General features: G+C 45.8%; 1 protein-coding gene and 1 long non-coding RNA gene across 3 annotated transcripts in view; one reads left to right on the forward strand and one right to left on the reverse strand.

The window, feature by feature from the left end:
* The window catches only part of RUNX2 (RUNX family transcription factor 2), a 155,942-nt gene that overhangs the window by 101,173 nt on the left and 32,343 nt on the right, over positions 1-22,426 (forward strand). The window lies entirely within an intron of this gene.
* On the reverse strand, positions 19,809-22,349 carry LOC311433960. Its single transcript, XR_014691120.1, has 4 exons — positions 22,217-22,349; positions 21,514-21,667; positions 21,052-21,171; positions 19,809-19,912 (listed from the first exon to the last, which is right to left on the reverse strand). It is a non-coding gene; the product is annotated as an uncharacterized lncRNA (long non-coding RNA).

Below are 22,426 nucleotides of genomic sequence, written 5' to 3' on the forward strand. Positions count from 1 at the left end.
TTGTCCAGAGATAGGTTAGGATGCAAACCTTTATTATGCAGTGAAGAGGATAACCAAGAGATGCAATCCTACATCAGAGCAGGCAGCAACAAGCCTCATTTGCTTTTAATGCAATGACTCATCATAAAATTTGTGTGAGTATTTCTAGTTGTTTCATACTTTTACAGACCCTAAATTTTAGTCCTAAACTAAGGCGAGGGGAGACTTGGAGACCTCCTCACATTCATCCCAAGGATTCTCTTGAAGTAGCTCCTTGCTTCAAGCTGAAGCAGTGGCCATGACCGCCTCTACACACTACTGCTTGGTACAGGAATGGGAAAGGATTTAATCATAACTGTGGAATAACTCCATCCCAGAATCCAACTGAACAATATATTTCTCAATGTACGTTATCCCCAAATCTAAATCCTTTTCAATTGGCAATTTGGCTTATAAAGGATAACAGAGCCACAGTAGCTGGTTGTGTCTGTCTGCATGTGCCTGTGTGCACACATGTGCATGTGTATGTGGTTTTTGTAGAAAACAGTTTCAGGAGCCTCCTGAGCTCATTGTGTGGTGGCTGAGTTTACTGAGGGCTGAAGCAGCTCTTCGGCATTCACATGATGAGCTGATTTCATATCTGGACTGTAGTAAAGGCTGCAACTACACTACAGTAGGCAGTGGAAGTGCTCCGTAATGCCCTTTTCTTCTCCAAGCATTTCTGGCTTTGGTGCACTCTTGCCATATCCCAGCTCTTTTGTTGGGAGAAAACTGGACTGTGCACTATTCCTCTATGCATTTGGCTATCCTTCAAAGGAAACAGAGGCTGGACGGCCCCCCCTGTGCACCAGTGGGCCCCTAAGCAGGACAACTGGAAGACCAGCAGTGCACAGCATGGAGCATCCCAGGACCAGATTTATAGTCTCGGCCACAGACGTGCCATGTTTCCTGGTCCTCTCTTCTAAATACTGCAATAAATTATGGTGAGTAGAAAAACACGAGCCCTTGAAGAGGCTTAGGGCCCAGGCAAACACTGAAATAATGCAACTCAAATGGTTACCGCTGGCAAATGTGAGATAAAACACATTTGTTGAAACCTCAATAAAAGCGGTTTCAGGCTAATGTGCTTGGCCTCACCCTTGTGGCTCAGTGCGCGCGGCCCCTTGGTGCCGTGCAGCTGATGTGGTGCCGCTCATTGAGCTGCAGTAACACGATCATGTGCCTGAGCCCTCCGATTCTGCAGAGCAAAGGCTAAAATGTTTATCAGATTTGACCTAGATTTGGCCTTGATTTTTAAAGGCAGGCTCGTTGCTTTATGAATAAACTCAGGATGTTGAACATAAACATCTAAAAAAAATTGGAGGGAACGATGACTCTTCTCACTCAACCCTTAAAACGCAGAAGAAGAAAGAATTAAGGTTTTAAAAAAGTCTTTTCAAAGTCTCAGCAGTGTGGAAGCAAGACAGGAAGATGCTCCATTTAAAACAATTTGAGTTCCCACTTTCCAAATCCTTTGGAACATGAAGCTCCTGGTGCTTAGTGACAGCCACCTCGCTCTTCCTTGCAGACCCTGCCCTCCTCCTGGGGTTATTCCTGAGATCTTCTGCAGGCTTGAGCTGAAGCAGGAGTCAAAAAACAGCCTGAGCCCTGGGTAGGAGGCAGCACCTCCAGAAACAAGAGACTTCAGCCACTTCCAGGAACCCCGGGTGGGGTGTTTTCAGAGAAAAGGTCGAGCTCTGTCTTTCCGTCCATGAAAAACAACCAACTGTTAAATTAGTCTTGGCTATTTTCTAAACTTAGTTTGCTGTAGCCCAAACTTCTAGGTGGGGACATAACATGAAGTGAGAGTAGATCTTTGCTCCTGGTTCTGCTAGCTGTTTACAGCAGGCTTTTCTCTTGTCAGGATTGCCTATCAGGATGCTACAGGTTTGCACACTTTGGGCTTGTTTTACCCTGTCCTGTGCACTTCTGCCATCCTCCTGGACCCCCAGCTGAATCTGCCTTATTGCTCTGACGTCCTAAAACACAGGGTTCATTTGCCCTAGTGAAGCTGAGCTTGTAGAATTTTTTTTTATTTTTTATTTTTCCCCTTCTAGCTGAGCAAACGGGAGCATTCACACCTCCCGAGGTTGGGCTGCGGTGAGGAAAGGAAAGCAAGATTTATGAAGCCTGTGAGAAAATAAAACGGAAAGAGAGCAGGTGTGTTAACGGTGGAGTTCCCCTGGGAGGAAGGAGGAGTGCATTTCCACCTAGGTTTTGCCAGGTGTGAATCTTTCTGCTCTGAATCACTGACTAATTGATGCTTATGCGTAGCAGCCATCCTGGCAAAGCAGAACCCAAGGTGGGGATGAGCTCTTTGGGAATACCTGCTGAAAATGTGCCATTGTTGGAGCCCAAGGAGACAGGGTTTAGCTCATGTAAGTCAAGGCTGAATCCGCATCTAGGCTAGTTACCCTACATTTGCTCCCTTTATAGCCAATAGAGGTGAAGTGGCACTTTGATCTGAACTGGATTAGTTGCCCACTTTTTGTTTCTCTTCTGTGACTGCAAAGGAAGATCAGAGGCATCTGCCCTGTGATCTGGGATGTGAAAAGGTGCAAAAAGCCATGGTCTTAGGGGCAATTTAGCAGTAGACCTCATATATCTTTTGGCTGTAAAACAGTTCTAGGTGTTGAAGTCGGAATTCTTTTTCAACCATTTAAATTGATGTTTGTCCACAAAAATACGGAAAGAGACATATTTGTGAATAGGAAAGTATTTTTGTAAAAAATTGCCAGCCCCAAGAGGAATTGTGAACAATAGTGAGAGCTTTTGATTTGGTTTTGGTGAGCCACAGGACCAAGCAAGAGCCTAGATCTGATCCCATCATCTGCTGGCCTTTGGGTTGAGCTTTCTAGTTTTTATCTCAGTGGCAGACAGAAAACTGCTTCAGGAATCAGCTGAGGAGGAGATGGGCATTTTGTGCAAGTGGTAATCCTACTGCTCTGGTGTATAAATCCGACACAAATTCATTGATGCTAAGTAATTGCACAAATTGTGAGTGGGTTGAAGATACAATCCAACCTCAAAAAATTTTCAATGGTCCTTCAGAGAAGCAGCCATGGACTTGGAGTCTTTCCCAAAGCATAGATAAACATTTTGTGTTTGTGAAAACACAAGCTGGAAACCTCCCAGGAGGCTTTTCCAAAGAGGTGTCTGAACCTCCTGCTCCAGTGGGACTAAAATCGCTGCAGGAATAAACTCATCTACTGCTCACACGAGTGTATTTGGAGAAGGACACTGGGATATTGAACTGGGATGAAACCTGGTCTTGGGATGGGTCTTCTGCCTTTCAGCCACATCAGTCGTGGTACTGAGCAGAGCAAGGGAACCCCCAAAATACTGAGAGTAAGATTAATGTGCCAGTTGTTTGCTATCAGTGTTAGATTTGAGCAGGAAGGCTGGAGGAAGCCCTGCTTGTGCTCATTCAGCAGGAAGCCCCAACCAGAAATATAAAAATAGTAACCTAGAGATCACTATGTGAAACACCAAATTCCCTCCAACCCCCAGTGAATGAGGCAAGTAAGTCGAGAAAGGGTTGAGAGAGGCAGAAAAAGGGGCAAAAGCAGTAGCAGGAGCCCTGTCTTGGGCACAGGTGGCACTCAGGCAAGGGTTTTGTTCTGCAGGCTTCCATAGGGAGGGGACATCAAGAGTCATGGTGGTTGTGTGGCAATGCCATCCTGCAGGCATGGATGTCGCCAGCTGCATTGTGCCGCCAGACCCTCACAGAATCACAGAATCACAGAATCACAGAATTTTCTAGGTTGGAAGAGACCTCAGGATCATCGAGTCCAACCTCTGACCTAACGCTAACAGTCCCCACTAAACCATTTCCCTAAGCTCTACATCTAAACGTCTTTTGAAGACTTCCAGGGATGGTGACTCCACCACTTCCCTGGGCAGCCTGTTCCAGTGCCTCACAACCCTTTCAGTGAAGAAGTTCTTCCTAACATCTAACCTAAAACTCCCCTGGCTCACTCGATGTCAAGCAGGCACCCTGCGTCAGCTGGCTGTGCCACGCAGCTGGTTCCCACCACCAAAGACAGCACGTGCGCCTTCCAGACAGAGATCTTGCACCAGCTGCACTCAGAAATGAGGTGAGGCAGTACTGGAAGAGGTGCTGGAAGGGGAACCTCTTTGATTTTGGGATCAAGAGGTCCCCTTCAGTTGGCACCACGACCAAGCTGCCCTTACATCCCCTATCTCAAGGGCCAGGGATGCCCAGGCAGTCCCCAGAACTGATTACCATTATTTTTCTTACACTTTTTTTTTTTTTTTTTTGACTATGTTGTCCTAATTTCCTGCTGGTCTAGGAGCTCAGCAGTGGGTGCTGGGACTTACACTTTCCTCTCCCATTGCACACTGAACAGCTGCCCCTCCACGGAAAGAGGCTGTATGCTGGGAAGCAGTTTGCTCTGAACACCTCTCCTCTAGGTGCTGGGGCTTCAACAGGAACCCCTCCGCCAAATAAAAAGATCCACAATGTGACCCATGCAGTGTTTGGTCCCCACTGTGATCACGGAAATCAGGGCAGGGAGGAGAACAATGCCCCCAAGATGCCCTTGCCCATTGCCAGGGCAGGACTGATCCCTGCAGCCCCATGAACCAGTGCCTGGGCTCTGGCTCTGGCCCTGAGACCACTTGGCATTTCTTTTTGCCAGAACCATGCCATTAAATGCTCATAACCTTTAGAAGAGAATAGCCATGTCCAAACTGCCTGTTCAGAGTGGTCCTTGGCTTTGCTAATACTTTGTCTTCGCCTGGAAATGGTTTGGGAGAGTGCTACTTGATGGTGTCCCTGCAGTAGGGATGTGTTCCTCTGCCCATTCCCTCATGCCAGGACTGTTTAATTTACTGTATAGACTCATAGCATATGTGTACTTGGATATATTCTCTCTACAGTATAGTTCAGTGCAGAGGTTTCATGTAGCATGCACTATAAAAAGTTTCTCTTTCAGATTTTCATCTTGACATGAAAGTGCATTACAACATTTGCCATCAATAAAACACAATTCCTTCCATGTGAAAAGCATTACAGCCACAGTATGGTTATTGAGTGATGATACCTGGATGACGGAAATACACGAACAGGAAAGTGTACATAGGGAAACTTCAGAAATTATGCCAAGATTTTTTTTTTTTTTAATACTGTCTGATAGCAATGCAGATGGGTTTGAAGAATTTAGTTCATTTGTACTCAAAAAGAAAAAAGAGAAAGAGGCTGAGCTGCAAGAGCAATAAAAACAAGGTGGGAGAAACCTTCACAAACGGGCAACTGAGGAGGCTGGCAACCCTGCAAATACCTGTGTGAAGAGCAGATTTCTTGCCTCTTTCTCCTTGATTCAGTCTTATGCCAAGACAGTGATGAGCAGGCAGAGAATTTCAGGAGCCAACTCTGTCCTCAGCCTGATGCCTGTACTCAGTGCAGAACCCACTGCTGGGACACCAGGGCCTGATGTGACCATTAACATCATCCTTGTACTGTACCCCCAGGAAGAGGTCCTCCAGGTCAGGCTGGAGGACACTGGGGAGATCTTATATGGTCTACATCGACACGGAGCAGCTGACTCCAAACTTGCTGAAAGAGAAGGAAAAACTGAATTCATAAAGGGCTTTGGACTGAGCCCTTCCCCTGAAAATCTGCCAAGCTAGGATCCTTCTACTAGCTCTAAATTTGATATTTATGAAAATTCTTCCATTAGCACCAAAGTAAATGCTAGCTGTGTTTTGATTTTAGCAAAAGTTTAGCTTTGAGAAAATAAAAACATGTTAATCACCTTGTTCACCAAACCCATTAAATCTGCATCTCCAAATCTTCCTGCAAATAACACAAATCACCAGCAGCGCTGGGTTCCCAAGATGCAAGGCAAAGTTGCTTGACTTTGGAATGCGTAAACATTTAGTGGAAGAAATTGCGACTTCAGAGAAAGTACAAACAAAGCAGCCTGTTTGTTTGTGTGGCTGCTTTCTCGCAGGAGGATGACCGAGGAACATGGAAAGCCCTGTGTCCTCCATGCTTCGTGTTTGTAGCTGTGATCCAAAGGGGGAAAGAACAAAGGCTTTCCTATTTATGGCCAAGCGACCGAAAGCAAAAGCATTCAAGTGATGAAAAGGCACAGGCTACCATTGTCAATGCTTCTGAAAAGAACGCAAACCATAGTTTATCAAAGAGCAGTAACAAAAATGATTTTTTTTTCTGGGTAGAAAATAAATGATGTTTTTCCATTGAATCCACCATCCCACATAATAAGTTTTGTTTTGTTTTGTTTTGTTTTGTTTTGTTTTCTGGATTGGTCACACTTCATCAGAGCAGTGATTACAGATGGGGGGAGGTAGGAGGAGAAACACGTGTCTACGTACGTGTGGAGGAAGTGCTCAGCAAAACCCACGGCCTTATTAGTTCCATTTTGCAGGAAATGCCAATACTACATGTCAGAGGCAAACTGTTACATGACATCACTGAAAGGATAGGCTTTGATTTAAGGGATACGACAAGCTCTTCTGTTTGTGCTAACAGCTGCTTTTAATGTTTATTTTTTTTTTAAAAAAGGAATAATATACATAAATAAATAGATGAAATAAATAGGTTATTTCATCTGCTATACCATGTCTTATTCAACATCTTGCCACAGTATTAAATGACTTCATCTCTTGCTCTGTTGTATTTACACCACTGTTGAGGCATTAGGAAATCAGAGTTGCCAAAAAACATCACAAAGAAAAAAGCAGTTGCAGTGTAGTACAACCAAATCCCGTCTTTTCCCTTCTTGCTCTGAAACAGAGTTTTTCCTAAAGAAATTATTTCAGGAAAGTATCTTCAAAGTCTTAAGAAAAAAAAAAAAAAGTGAAAGTGAATTTGAATTATATTTGAATATTTGAATTACAATTTCCAATGGGAAGCCATTTTCATGGGATTTGTCCCAGTTCTATCTTGGCTTCTTTGCTGGGGCTTCCTGGTATTGCCAAAGATCTGCTACCAACAACGCTACATCCCAGAAATCAAGTGCTATATCAGTGCTATGATCTGCTGTGGAAATGCACCTGTTCCTCCTTACTTCTTCCTCCTCTTCCTCTTCTTCCTCGTAGCTTTGCTGTTAACTGGAGTGCATTGGTTGTCATACAAGAGTTGTCCTGGGCATGTTCCTGGGGTGTGCTACTGGGGGCTGGGAGTGCTGGAGAAGCCAGAGCTACCATCGGTGGAGCTGAATTTAGGATGCAGACTGGGGATGGTTGTAAGGAGAGGTCACATCCAGGATGGGAGCTACAGGCAGCAAAAGGGCTCAGTGAGTGATGGGACTTAGGCAGGAAGGTGCTGAAAAGCCTGAAATGTCCTACTCATTAGTGACCTACCTCAACAGAGCTAGGCTCACTTAAATTGTATGGGAATTTGGCTTTCCAGCTGGAATGTAAGACCTGCCACACTTCCTGAAGATGAGGACATATTGCCATTCCCAACTCTGAGAGAAGTCAAAAGTGGATGGGATGGGATGGGATGGGATGGGATGGGATGGGATGGGATGGGATGGGATGGGATGGGATGGGATGGGATGGGATGGGATGGGATGTTTTGGAAAATCCCAGACAGGCATCTCAAGGTGGACAATCTGAGCTGAGGTTTTTGCAAAAGAATGTTGTGCATTTAAATATAAAAGAAAGGTGCTTTCTTTTCAGGAAAAGTGAGATGATCCTACTAGTAATGAACTTCACCTTAACCATAAATTCACATGGCAGGCCCACAACAGGGCAGGCACCTTGCAACTACCCTATACTTCTTCCAGTCACCCAACCCTGGAGGAAATCATGCAAAAAACAGTTTCCAGAGGAAATAGGATTGTGTACATGGCTCAGATGAGGTGAGATAAAAGGATGCTGCAGTCCTGAGGGACATGGCCACCCAGACGTGCTGCCTTGCACCCCAAGCACATGAAAAAGCCAGAGGCAACTCTGAGAAAGCAAAGGCAAAGGCTTGAGGAGCCCACTGCAGAAACAGATGGTAAAACCCCATCAAGGTTTTGCTCAGATGAACAAAACCCTCTAGCACAGGGCATGTTAAAGAAACTCAATGCATTTAAGTGGAATAAATGAGACAAGGTGAGGGAAAATTAAGAGAAAGCACATGTAGTTCAAGAGCTCAAACTGCTTCCTGCAACTTCATGAAAATTGGAGCAAACTGGGTTAAAATATATCTTGTGCCTCCTGAAGCAACTTGTGCAGCTGGGGTTTGGGAGAATGATGTGGATGGGGTGGGTGTGAAGGATTCAGCTGAGTCTGGGCCTGTGTGGTGTTCTAGCTCGGTGCTAAGGCTCCCAAAATCAGAGGGAGCTCTCCATCACCACCAATGGCTGCTGTGGCACAGGCTTTAAAAAGAGTCTTGCTAGTTCCTTCAAAGCAGAGCTTATTTGTTCTGTTTTTACACCCACTGGTGTCTGGGATGAGGTGGAGCAAGGGTGAACCTGGGCGCGGGAGCAGGAGACTCACAGGTCCTTTGATGGAAATCACTCTTGTTTTCCTTAGATTAGAGATGGAGGTGGGGAGAAGGGGTAAAGAGGTGGTCCAGCTGGGAGAGAAGGCAGAGATTACATGAAATAATTGATGCCATATGAACGCAGAGCCAGATTTTCTTGCAAATGTCCACAGCAAAGAATTGTGACAGGCAATGAAAAGATGACAATAGGGTAAAGATGGTTATCCAAAGAAAAAGCATTTTAATGGTGAAAGCTAGCATGAAAGGGTGTATTTATGATAATAAATAAGCAGTTCAATGGGCACATTGATCAGCTGTTGCTAGCATGGATTTACACTAACAGAACTGTTGGAAGGGCCCGGGCAATGCTGGCCTGGGCTCTCCAATACAATGTCTGGCATCGCTCAGGAGACAGCACAGGCCAGGACCCCTTCCCTGGGGGCACCATGGGTATGATCACCCCGATCTGAAGGCTAAAGTGAATCCTATGGACATAGCCAAGCCACACCTGTTGGCCTTCTGGCCAAAGAATGGGCCATGGTCCTTTCTTATTTGATGTGGCCAAGCATCTTTTCCTTTTTGTTGTTATCTTCCCAAAGCAGATAGCTGCACCTTATTATCAGCGTGCCTGAGTACTTCCCAACGAGCGATGCATTTATCTTTGCAACCCATCTGGTAGGTGGGAGAGTGCTGCTAAGCTTATCGAAGCGGGAGGGACTGGAGGTGGAGGTGTCTGTCTGCACATTGATGCGCAGCGACGGGGCAGGTGAAACTGGCATCGAGCAGGTTAACGAGCCCAAGTATCCTAAAGACGTAGTCAGAAGTGTAGTGCAGGATGCTTTCTTGAATCATCGTTGTGGTGGAAATTGTGGTGTTGTGTCTTCACTGTGGTTCTAAGCCATGGCAAGCAGCGGGAGCTGCTACCCATGCTCCAGCCACACCTCTGCTAGGCTGGGAGCGTGGGCACGCAAACAAGTTGCCGCAGGGCAAACAAGGGCGTGAGTTTTTTCCACCACCGTACCTGTGTGTGCTTGTTACCCCGAGGAAGCCAGCTGCCATCCCATCTCCATGCAGGAACGATCTGCTCCCAGCTGCCTAGCTGTCGGAGGGCAAGAAACAGTTGTGGTGGCAGGGTTGACTCCATTTGACCCACAGTGTGCCCCGGGGGGACTTGCTTATGCACCAAGGGATTTTGCCCCAGATCACCCCAAAAATATGTGTTGGAGGCAAAGGAATTGGTTTCATGTGAACCACCTCAATCTACCTTTTCACGCTCATCAGTCAGGAAAGCTATTAATGAGCATGTTTCTTAAGCAGGAGCAGTGTGTTCGTAGCTATTAGAAATACAGAGGAGGTTTGCCCTGCCTGCTGCTACCCCTGTGTCAGATAGCTGCTGAGACCAAGAGGTGTTTATTTGCCTGGAAGTGTGGAGTCTTATGTCAGCTCCCGGGGTAGGAAGTCATTTTGCCGGGGGTCTGATCCTGCCGCAGGGGAAAGGGCTGGTGCTTTTGTTCCTCTTTGACTGCACTCTCGGCATACCTGGAAAATTGTACTGCTCCGCAGCCAGCGCTGGTTCCTGGCCACCCCTGCTACACACCAGGCTAAATTGGGAAACTGAACTCCTTTTTTTTTTTTTTTTTCTTTTCTCCCCCTGTGCACGGCTGGCCTCCCCACCTTGCTGCTCATGAATGCCTTGCTGAGTTAGCTGCGATTTGGAAAATTAATTGACTCGAAGCCTACTGCTGAAGCAGCCTCAAACGCAGAACACCCAAGACGCGGCGGTAGCAAGGTCAGAGGAGGTGGGAAATTTTGTAGGAGGAGTAGCAAGCAATAAGCTGAGCAGAATATGGGCACCAGTGGGGAAATGTAAAAGGAAACCATTCAGCTCAGCCACAGCCATGGGAGACAAGGCAAGGAGACCTTGGGAGGTGCTGGTATTTACTGGGGGAGCCAGAGCGGGCTGGCAGTGCCTGTGACAGGGAATGCCCCCAGTTCACCAGGGGTGTAGGGGGCTCAGGAGGGCCCTTACCTTTGGTCAGGACATGCAAAGAACACCCTGAGGATGAGCTCCTGTGGGTGCAGACAGCAGCATCTTTGCTGTGTAAAGAAATCTTAAATTATGTAGGTTATCTCAGGCATGCCATCTGCTTGGGAGCCAGCCCCTCGGCACTCCTGGAGAGAAAAAAGCAGCAATGGCCAGGTACCACTCCATAAACACTCCTGTCCTATTGGATTCAGTGCTTTTACTGTCATTTCATACGGAAAAAAAGAGTTCTCGGAGCACACCCGTTGCCTGACATGCAGCATAAGGACATGCATCACTACCAGCATGCCTCTGCGGTACCATATTTCAGGTCTCATTTTTGGGGGGTTTGGCAAACACAACGGCTCCAAGGCACAATACAGTGCAGCCTAAAGCTGAGCTAAACCCCATTAATTGGCATTCATGGTGGCTGGAGGCACCCCCATGGAGGCTTGGCTGATGGAGAGGCATTTTGCTCCAATGTCTGCACAGTGGGGATGGTGCTGGTGTGGTGGGTTGATAGTGACAGACAAAATTACTGTCTGCAGAACAGGATGGTGTAGGTAATAATGAGGCTGGGGAAGGGCTACTTGCCCAGTGGAAAAAATATATACACCCAGTAGCTTTGCTGTGTCTGATTTACTTAGAGTTTTCCATGGGTTTTTCACCAAGCAGGTGTCAATCAGCTTGTCCCCAGAACATCCTGTAAGTGTGTAGGACACAGATGTCCCTCCAAGGGAGAAAAATTTAGTCAACCTGCTCTGGATAACTAAGAATATGTGACAGAGCGGGGCACAAACCTCTGCTCTCTGCAGCTCAGCGGCTTGCCCTGAAGGCAGGATGAATGGGAGCAATGAGGAACAGCACTGTGGTCACCTCCTGACACTTTGTCGGGGGCAGATCTCCTCCTCCTGCCTCAGGAGCTGGGGAAACTGAGGCATAGGACACGTCATGGTGCCTCGATTGCTGCTAATGCCCAGGATGCTGCTGCCTGGAAGCTCCCTGGCACGTTTTACAGCTAAATTGTGCAAATCAGTTTGGCTATTATCATTTAAAAAAGGGATTTGTGTACAGCTACCAGATTGCTGAACCCTAGCAGAGCAAGGTCGGGGAGCAAGCCTATGACAATGCTGGCAGTCAGGCCCTGCTCCTAGACTCCCCATCTAGTTTCTATTCATTGCTTGTTTAGGGTAATGAAGAGCAGACTGAGGAAATTTGGGCTGTTTGCTACAAGAGGCTGTTTTTTCAAAAAACAGTGCAACCCAGTACTGGCCTGGACAGTTAAAGGCAAGCTTCTTGAACATCTTTTCCCTACAAACTTCCCCAAAATCAAAAAATAGGTTCCTATTTCATATATACATTTTAAAGTAATCGGTATCAAGCAAATAATTGTCCAATCCATTTTTGCTTGCTGTCACACATGGGATAGCTACGGCAGACCTGAAGGTGCAGGAACAGCTACACCCGCTCCATCGCTCAGGAGCATCCCCCTGTCCACCTTCCTAATCGATTTCCTCATGAACAACCTATGCCAAAGCCTTTATGAAATTCAAGCCCAGCTTCACATTTCATTGAAAAACCTTTAAGAAAAGCCATTTTTCATACTTAAGACTTTTTCAAATCTCCTCGAACCAGTTACATTCTGCATTGTATCTTTTGAAGCTGGCCATTGTCCAACGACAATCCTTAAAATCCCTTTACAGTTTTAAAGGAAAATACAAGCCCTCATTTACCACTGGATCCAGCCCGAAAATAAAAGCCTAATGCCTTGACAGGCCTGGATATTTTTTTGGGTTCTAAGTCTGATTTATGGTGGTAGCCAGCAAACCAGGCTGGTGAAATATTTGCTGCTGCTCGCAGGGATCTGGAAAAATGAAGTGTGAAGTTCTGAAGAGAGCAGGCAACAGTTCTCCAGTCACTAAACACTTCCAACGAGTTGGCAGCGGAACAGAGCTGTGGTCTGAAAGATGAACCTCAAAGGAATAGGGGAGGGGAGCAGTACTGTGCGCAGTGTCAAAATACTGCTGCAGCCTAAAGCTTTCCATACATTCCTGACATCGAGAGGGAAAGAGAAACATTTTCTTCATTATTTATTTATTCTCTCTCTCTCTCTCTCTCTCTTTTTCTTTTTCCTGCTCCATTCCCCCTGCAGGGGTTTCACCCGATGTAGGGAAAAAAATTGAAAAGCAACAACAGGGAGCAGAGGAAGCTGCTTAAACCCACCGTAAAAATGCGTGATTAAAATATATATATATATATATATACACATAAGATCCAGCTAGGTTAAAGCATTGCTTTTGCTTATAGCTGAGCAATCTCGGCAAGAGAGGCCGTGGCAAGCTGTCCGCAGCCTTTCGAAGTGCCAAGGCCCTGCGATCTGTGGGCGTGGGAGCTGTGATTTTCATTCCCATGAAAAGGGAATTTCCTAGAGGTAAAAGTGAGGTGGGGATTTTTCAGAGCGTTCTTGGAATGAATCACCCCTGAATATGTTTGCCAGGTAAAACATGTGGCTGCTTCGCTTTATTTTCTTCAAAGGAAGTTAATATTCATCCCTATCATGTAGATCATACGGAGACAGAGATAGGCTGATAAACGAGGCGTATTTCAGTACTCGGTGTTTCAGCGATCTGCTTTAACCTCTATGAATTAACTCGGCTTCCAGTGTGAGCACCCAATGAAATGGCCAGCACTGGAAGCTTACTGGGGCAGTGAGATGGGGACGAGCAGCCCTGGAAAGCTTGCTTTGCCCACCTCACAGGGGCTGTCCCTCTCCTTAGCTATGTCTTAATCCCCTCCCGACAGCTGGGCATGAGGTGAAATAAAATAGCCCCTTCTGTCCAGCAAGGCAGCAGAGGTTTTATTGCACTCCAGCCCAGTAGACACAGTAGATACCCTCCGTCACACTGATGGGCAGCCAAAGTCCCTCTCTTGACTTTGCCTGCCACTTGTAAACAACAAGGCCAAAAGCGGGGACAATTTACGATTCTTCGCATTCACGGAAATGAGAACGGGATTATTTTTGTTTGGTTTTGGCACTTAACAAAAAGAAAAGCCTACTAACCATTCTGGTTTAAAGCTGTCCGAGGTCAGAAGCTGGGATTATATAACAAAGCTTGTCTTGTTTCAAAACACAAGCATTTGGTTTGGGAGGAACAACTGCACGTTCGGGTTGTCTTTAAAACCGGGGAATGCTCTGTGCGGGCTGGGGAGCTGGAGGAGCAGTGTGGAGCCTCCAGCAGCTCACACCGCTAATTTTTTTTGTTGTTGTTATTGTTATGAAATGGCTTCGGCGCTGCCTTTAGCAGCAGAAGCACTTACGGGACACGCTCGCAGACAAACCCGTCCGCACCGCAGCCGTGCAGCCCCGAACCCACACGGTCTGTCACACGCAGACACCGGTGCCACCCACGCTCCGGCACGGCGGCTCAACGCTCGCACACGCTCACGCAAACCGAAAGCGACGGTCCCCGCCGCACGCCCACGCCGACGTAGCCAAAACAGGCCCCTTCGGTCTCGCACCTCCTTCCCCCCTGCCCTGCCAGCATCCCGGCATCAAAGGGGGGAGGGAAATAGAGAAAAATAGAACCCGAGCTGCTCTGGTGTGGTAACACTCGGCTTGGCTGGGGGCCGCCCCGTAGGCACATGTGCGTTCGTCGGTGGGTTTTGTTTCACAAGAGCTCAGCTAAATGCTGAATAAATCCTGAAACCTGAAGAATGGGATCTTCCAGGCCTCCTTCTAACCCCATCGGCCTTTGGTTTTGCAGGGTGATTAATATCCTGGTGCTCACCCCTTGCTATTTCAGCAAGGGTCTTTTTATAGAAGGAAGCTTTAGAAAGGTGACCCGCAGCAATAAACACCTCCCCTGCCTGTTTTTTAGGGGGGTGGCAGTGCACTTTGTGTCAGGGGATGCTCGTTAGTGGGTTCTCCAGGGCACGGAGGCAGACGAGGGACGTGGCAATGCTGTCCTGTTTGCTGAGCTTCTCTTCTGATAGTGAAACCTTCCCCAGCTGCTCTTCTCTTGGTCCCCAGGCCTTTGGGGCCCCTCTCTGTCTCTCACCCCCCCGACGTTTGCAGCGCCTGAGCTGCAGCGTGGTCGTTTCCAGCTTCTGGTGTTCGCCCTGTGGTTAGCGAGCTCCCCGCGGGGCTGGGGACGGGAACCCACTTCCTGCCCCACCACCTCTCACCGTGCTCTCGGGCAGGGCAGATTTGCAGATTTGCACTACCCCAAGTGGCAAGTGACATCAGTGGAGGGGGCAGGTGGCTTTCGGTGCCAGACAACCCCAGCAGGCAGCTCAGCACCTCCAAAAGTGGGGTCCTAAAGCTCTCCTGGGCAGGCATCTGGGGAAACAGGGACACATCCATCCTCCCTGATCCCAAAGGGATTCAGCCCTGATGCATCCACTCCCCACACCGCTGTGTTGCTGCAGAGTATTTCTGCAGTGCCTCAGACAGCAAACACACAGCAGTGACAGCCTTCTGCAGTGCCCAAAGCCCTCGTCCCAAACAGCAAAGAGCGCGCACACAATTGCTCATGTGCTGCCACTGTCCCTCTCCACCAGCAGCATCCCAAGGAGCCTGACAAGCTTTGCAACTGGGGCTTCATTTATTTTGTCCACTGCTGAGGGGTGGCCATCTCGGAGGCAGAAGCCAGCAGAAGCTGATGAGCGCTTGATGACATTGCTCAACTGTCTGCGAGAGGAAACGAAGCCTCCTGCGTAGAATTGAAACCGGATGGATAATTCAGATATGAAGATTATTGACTGCTTTGTTCAGTCTTGTGCCTCTGAATTGTATTTTGGGCTGAGCTGGCTTGGGGTTTTGTTTTAGTCACTTTAAAATTTGGGGTGGTTCTTTGTCACTGTGCTAGGGTTAACCTGACTTCAGACGAGGCTGCAGTGGTGCTATGTAGGCTGGTAACGTGCCTGGGTAACACGAACACAACCTTCCTGCTTTTTAGCAGAATCACTCTATTTTAATTCGGTGATGAATGATAAGTGTCAGCAGGGCTGGAACAAGTGTTTTGCAATGTGTCTACCCAACACACGCAGTCACCACACGCACGATAACCTTAGCAAACTGCTGCACTCTCTACGTGGAGGAACATCACGTTCTCTGGTTTCTCACGGCGCAATTTGAGCTACCTGCCTCTGAGTGGATGGGAAATCAAATGCTATGCTTGAGCTGATTTTTTGAGAAGTCTGAAGAATTTTATTTTATTTTATTTTATTTTATTTTATTTTATTTTATTTTATTTTATTTTATTTTATTTTATTTATTTTTCCTGTGAAAAGGCTGGAAAAGGTTTTTTTCTTGTAAAGTTTCCTTTCAAAATTTTCCTTGCCCCCCTTCATTGGAACATCCACATGGAGCCTCATCTGAATGAAACCCTTTTTCTGGAGCAGAACGGGATGGCCACATGGAGAAGCAGGATCAGCTTTGACCCCAAGCTGGGCTTCTCTCACCTAACTTTATCCTGCTAAAGCCAAGGTGTCTTACCTAGCCACACCATTCAGCTTTTTGCTGAAGACCCTGTGGGATTCCCGCACCTTCTTGGGGCCATTCCCTCTGTCTTCAGGCAAAACAATGGCTCTTGGGAGGTGGCCAGCTCTTTCCACCGGTCAGGGCAACCTGTGACATGGGCTCCGTGCAGACCACTGTCCCAGTGAGAGCTAATTAGGTGAGATGAATCTCACGGTGAGGAAATTGAGGCAGCTAATGAGTTGATGGGTATGTGTTTGCAGATAGCTGGCACGCACAGAGCGTGGCTGGGCTGAAAGCTCACTGTAAAAGATGAGGGCTGAAAAGCTGAGCATTGAAGAGGTCTTTATTATGATTATTACACACTTAGCAAGCAGCGTTTCTTGAGATTATCCATTGAATCAGATTGTGGCATCCCATTTTATACCTAAATTGTAAGATCTTGGGGAAGTTTAAGGTATGTGAGAAATCAGCTAGTGCCCTAACCTGTGTTTTTAGACATAGCTATATATAAATAAGCAAAAATATTTTTGTTTGTTTGTTAGTTTGTTTTATTATTCTTTTTTACTCTCAGCTCCTTCTGAGGACAGAAATTCAATATCTAATCTCATACAAAACCCTTAAGTTTTGCCAACTGCATCAGTAGGATAAAACCGCAGTGCAAGCCCAAAATGACTTTATCTGTTGTTTTTTTGTTCTTAAATTTACCCCTAAAATTGCATAATCTGGCTACTCCTTGTTAAAACAGGATTAAGCACTTTAGCAGAGATCTGTTTTGGGTTGTTTTTTCTTCCCTCCACAAGTGTGTGTTAATCTAACCTGATCAAGCCCCCAGGCCCCCACGGATGTGTCTGCTTTCACCACTTCGGGCGCTCTGTCTTCTGAGTCCAAGGGCACGCAGCCTTTAACAAGCAGCTTCTCGAGCATTTGTTAGTTCTTCTAAAAGGTGATTATTGCCAAACGCACAGTCGTGGTGGCTCATTAAAGGCTCTCACGTGACGGCTCCATGCTGCATTTTGTGTGTACGCACCCAAGGCTGTCACCATTTAGAATAAAACACTAAATATTTACTAGCAAGGCAAGCCACGTGTATAAATATTTATACCAAGGTACAATAAAAAAGTACCATAAAACTGATATGTTATAAAGAATTTATGTGCTGAAACAGCTGAGAGCATTACAAAAGATGTGCCATTTCACGATTGTATTATGCGAAGAGATTGCAGTGTTTAGGTGTTTAGTTTATTACTCTCTGACCTTCGCTGTTGGACTCATTAATCTGTCAGGTGAAGGACCCCTAATTATATTTCTTGTAACATGGCAAAGTACAGAGAAGCGTTATTATATGGGGAATAGATCTTGAAGATTTACTGTTCTGTTGCTCATGATCCCACAGGGCTAGGAAGTGGAAAAAGTATACACAAAAGCAGCAAATGTTTAGAAGGGGAATCTGTCTTCCTAATTATTGCGCTGAAGGTGTTCAATTGCGCTGAGATCAGGGGAGCATAAGCAAGGGGTTAAGCTTCAGTTTCAAGGTGGTAATTGATTTGGCTTTGTGCATGAAGCTGCAGGCAGCCAGGAGCCTCCCAAAATCAAGCATCTCATCATGGTGTCACTGAGACTTTCCCACCTGCTGCCAGATCCCAAGCAAGGTGAATCCAGGACTGTGTAGCAATGGTTGTTGATTTTTTTTTCCTAACTTTGGCAACTATTTTGTATTACCACCATACCAAAGGTCGACTGGGAAGCCTGACTTGTATAGGGAGGCTCCCTATACAAGTGATTTAGTGGAGATAAGAAGCTCAGGGTTAAATAGTAACCTGGCATGGGATGGTGCAAACCAAAGTTTGCTGTTCCTCTTATATGGACTCACTCAGCCCACAATTGTCCTTACAGTAAAGAGTCCCAAAGCCCTCAGCTGCAGCATACTGGGGAAATACCAGAGCCTGATGCCCTTTTCTTGCACTAGTCATGCTGGCCACTGTCAGAGGCAAGACAGTGGACTAGAAGGATCTTAGACCTGACCCATTTTGGAGTGACTTATATAAAGTCTATATAAATTATTTCCTCATGTGACATTAATGGGCAGAGTCATGAGTGTGCTCCCAGTTCAACAGCAAAACAGGAGGCTTATAAAAGGAGTTAAAAAGAGGAAAAGGAAAGAAGTCAGAATCTGGCAGTCAGCTTTCCTGGCTAGGTGGAAATCTAGATTTCTGGCTTGTTATTTGTGATTTTGGACCATAATAGCATCCTTTCACTTGCTTTTTTAAAAACATATTGCCTGCTATAGCAGACACATGGGGTCAGCTATCTGTGGGCTTATGATTTTGTTGGTAAAAGGCACAGCACAGATGTAGACATCCTGTTGTTAGGATGGGATGTCACACAATTGGAAAAAATTGTACCTATTGCGGGTACCTCGGACTCCTCATCCCTCTCATTCTCATCTTGTTGCTTCGTACTTGTGGTTTCTGTTCTATATTTTAGGCTTTGGGGAAATGCTCTGTGGCCTGTGACACCCAAAGGTGGCAGGAACAGCTGTTGAGTGAACACTGATGCTTGCGATCTGGGGAGGCTGGCAACATTTCAGGCAATCCTAGAAGTAAACTGTGCCACCTGCCATAGAAGAATTAAAAAAAAAAAAAAAAAGCTATCAAAAAAAGCCATTAAGACCTTTGGGAAATTCCTTCCTGGCCACAGCTCTGACGAGCAGTTTCACTCTGAGGAGCTCAGGGTCGTGTTTTTACGGTTAGCGATGAGCACGTCACGCTGACAGCGCAATGGAAAACAGGTGCAGGGACTCACGCGTTCAGCTAGAGAGACCCTTCTGGGGGTGGGAAAACCTATTTCTCCTCCAGTCGCTTGAAGTTACATAGTCACACAGTGCTTTTGTAGACAGCTGTGGAAATCCCTGCCTCAAAGAACTTGCTGTCTAAACCTTTTACTATAATGTGAATAGGAAAGTGAAAATATGTAGTGTCTAATACACAGATTTTTCAAAAGAGCTGTCAGCATAAAGTCTGTGGACTAGACATTCAGCCAATATAAACCGAGGTAGAGATACTGAATTATTCCATTTTACACCAGTGAAGGGTCTGACTCTATTATTCTCTATAAAGGGTTTGATCAATGTTTTCCTTTGGCTCAGCATTTGATTAATAAGATAGCCTAGCCCATAAAGCAGACTTTGGAACTGCACGATGTGATCCGTTTAATCAGTTTGTCATTTTTATTTTGGAGACTTACTGAAAAACAAAACCCTCTGCATAGCTATTGATTTAGTATGCTTTGCCTTGTATTCCCATGAAGGAAAGTGAATAAATATTTCTTATGCATAAAGTGCTGGAAGAGTGTTATCGCTGCATTCAGGAACAATCCTTGTGGGAGGACTGTAATGTGCACCATCAGTATATGGCATTTGAATGCTAGCAATGAAATAGATACTAAAATAACATTAATATGAAAACAAATGCAGAAACATATGTTTATATTTACACAAACATACCTCTGGGAGCCTCTTGCATCATGCTCATTTTTGGAGCTATTTAGATAGCATTGTTCCTCCAAAACCAGTTCTTCTATCTCAGGCTGATATGAAGCTAGAAGAGTTAGGCTGGCACTTATCTAAAGAAGTGTCTATTTGGGCCCAGGTGCTGCCAGTAATTTTGGAGGAGCAGCAAGTGAACTCAGCAGAGAGCAGAGCAAAGCTCTGCTAACCCTGTTTGTGAGCAGACAGAGCACCGCCATGAGAATGGGAAGGTTTTAAGCACTCTGCATTACAGAATAGCCATAGCTATTTATTTAAAGGCTGAGCTGGGCACAAGACTGGATGCCACTCTGGGGGTAGGATGGAAAGCCCAGGAGGGTGCCTAGCTAAAGTCTGGCATTTCCACTTGACCAGAGAGCATTGCTCTTTCTACAAGGAGGGCTATGAAGAAACAGAGAAAATGAATGAAATCAGTTGGCAGGCTACAGCAGTACCAACACGAAAAACCATCTACATTTTAAAGCATTTTGTTGTGGATGTTTCTTACACTTTATTCTCAGCTTAACCGAAACTGCTTAGGGATTAATTTTTACAGTTACATTACAAAAACTGATTCATAATTACTTTTGACGTAAGCTTATTAGCCTAGCTAAACATAAATAAGAGTTTCTGTTTAGATGTATACTGATTTAATGAAGTCATTAAAAGAATGCTACTCTGATGGAAATTCCTCACCCAAGACTATCACACAAAAGCAACTTCTGTTGATTACTGAAAGCGAGTAAAAGTTCTGCTTTAACATCAGATCCCTTTTGTCCTGTAGCTGAATTTATTGTCAAAAATATCAAATGTTTGTAGATCATGAGGCAGAAAAAAGTATCAGTAACCCTCTCACTAACATCTTGCTATTTTTGTTTCTTGGTGCCAGTGGGCAGTAATCACAGAGCCAAGCCAGGAGATATCTCCAAGTGGGTAGCACCAGCAGTAGTGGTGTCCATAATAATCCTTCTTGAAAGCCCTGGCTGAACACAGGTTAAGCTGTTGAGTAATGCTAATGTCTTTGGAAGGATTCATTTCTGGGCAGCATTGAAACATGTACTGCATGAGTCAACAGGTCTTTTTGCCATTTGCTCAAGACAACTGAACCAAGGGAGGTTGCCTTTGAGAAAAGTGGCAACAGAAACTTGGTAGCACTGCTTGAGCTGTTTCTGTAGCCCTCCCCCCCCTCCCCCCCCCCGCCCATGCAAGACTTAGTCCTAATTTATGGGTGTCTATCAAAGGCCAGGGAACTTCTGAGAGTGGAGACAGAAGGATGGAGCAGTCTGTGAGGAAATAGCCCTACTGATTTGGGCTGTCTTACTCGCCATGGAAAAAAGCAATCACTTCTGCACTTCTGGAAGGAGTTTTCTACCTAACATGGATATCGGCTTTGTAGAGAAATGGGGCATTGCCAGCTTCTCTCCCCTGACTGAAAAAAGTGGTCTAGGATGACCAGGGGTGAAGATTGCACTGCAGTTAGATAACATTAATACTACCAGTTGTTACTATGCAATTAATAATACTGTAGTTTAGACTCATACCTGAATAGCATCCAGGCATTTAACTCCAGGGATATCAATTGAGATGAAGACAGGAATTAGAAGCCAACATATTTCTGGATCAGGTCTTACATATTTTCTTAAAGTTCAAAGATGGTATACCTTGAGATTAGAAATTATAGTACATTCTCAGAAATAACCTGGTGTAATTATTTCTCAAGCTCTCTGGAGCAAACATATATATTGATAACCAGATCTTGCCTCTAATACCCCGTTAATTTATATTCCCAAGTAGCCACAATGAATTCAGTGCAATTTGTGCAAATGAGGATTTGCATCCACATCAGTGCAAGTTAGCTGCAGCTAAACTCTTGCTAAAAACGACAAAAGGTTTTGTTGTGTTTCAGTTTACAATCTTAACCCTGCCTTTTGCCAAAAGGTGTGGGGAATCAAGAAGAGAACAGGAAATTCTCTACTCGACTGCAAGTTCACACCCTTCCTTACGTTTCCTAACAGCAAGGAGAGGTCCAGACTGTTCTCTGCATTAAAATATCTGATTTCCTTTTGTTGCTCTGCTGATAGTCTTGGTGGCTGCACAAACTTTTCTTTTTGGTTGGGAAGGATGTGCCTGGCTTCTCAGCTGTTGATAAGGACACACCTGTTGGAGGAGACCAGTATATAAAAATAGTTTTAAGAAATGATGTTTTACCTCTTCTTGCAACTGCACAGGCCCCTTCATTAAATCTGCCAGCTGCATCCCACTTTGCAAGATCTGAATTAAGAAGCAGATTCACCCCACAATGTGCAAGACTCATCCTGCACGAAGAGTTCACATTCTGCCAGTACTTTTAAATGGAAGAAAACCACTTTCCTGGTAGATGGGCAGCAGGAAACGCTTTCTCATTTTGTCTCATGTACCCATCTATGGTCCCTGTCCTTCTAATGGGATTGAATAGGCTTACATCTAAATTCCACAGCAGTTTTGCTCCTGAAGGGCTGCTGTTGGATCAGGCTGCCCCAAGAGATTCCAAGGCTGCTCCTTGGAGAGCTCCCCAAGCCCAGGGATGCTGGGGCAGGGGGGACAGGGGCACCCAGGGGTGTCCCCAGCCTCAGCCATGCTGTGATTCTGTGGTTCCCATCACTGACAGACTAAGACACAACCTCAGATTATACAAAAATGAGGTAAAGGGTTTCTCTTGGCACTCACAATTTTGGCGTAAGGCAAGCCTGGACAGCTGGGCAGGGGCAGAGGAGGAGGAGGAGGGTGAGAAATCCTGGCTTGATTCATGTGCCCTGGTGTTGCTCAGGGAGAAACCCACTATCGGCGTGTTTAATCATCAGCTAATTATAAACAGTTGTGGAACAGATGGAGGAGCTAATGTCAGCAGCCAGATGGGAGCAGGAGGTGGCTGTGTGG

Source organism: Aythya ferina (assembly GCF_964211825.1).
Source record: "Aythya ferina genome assembly, chromosome: 3".
NCBI classification, from domain to species: Eukaryota; Metazoa; Chordata; class Aves; order Anseriformes; family Anatidae; genus Aythya; species Aythya ferina.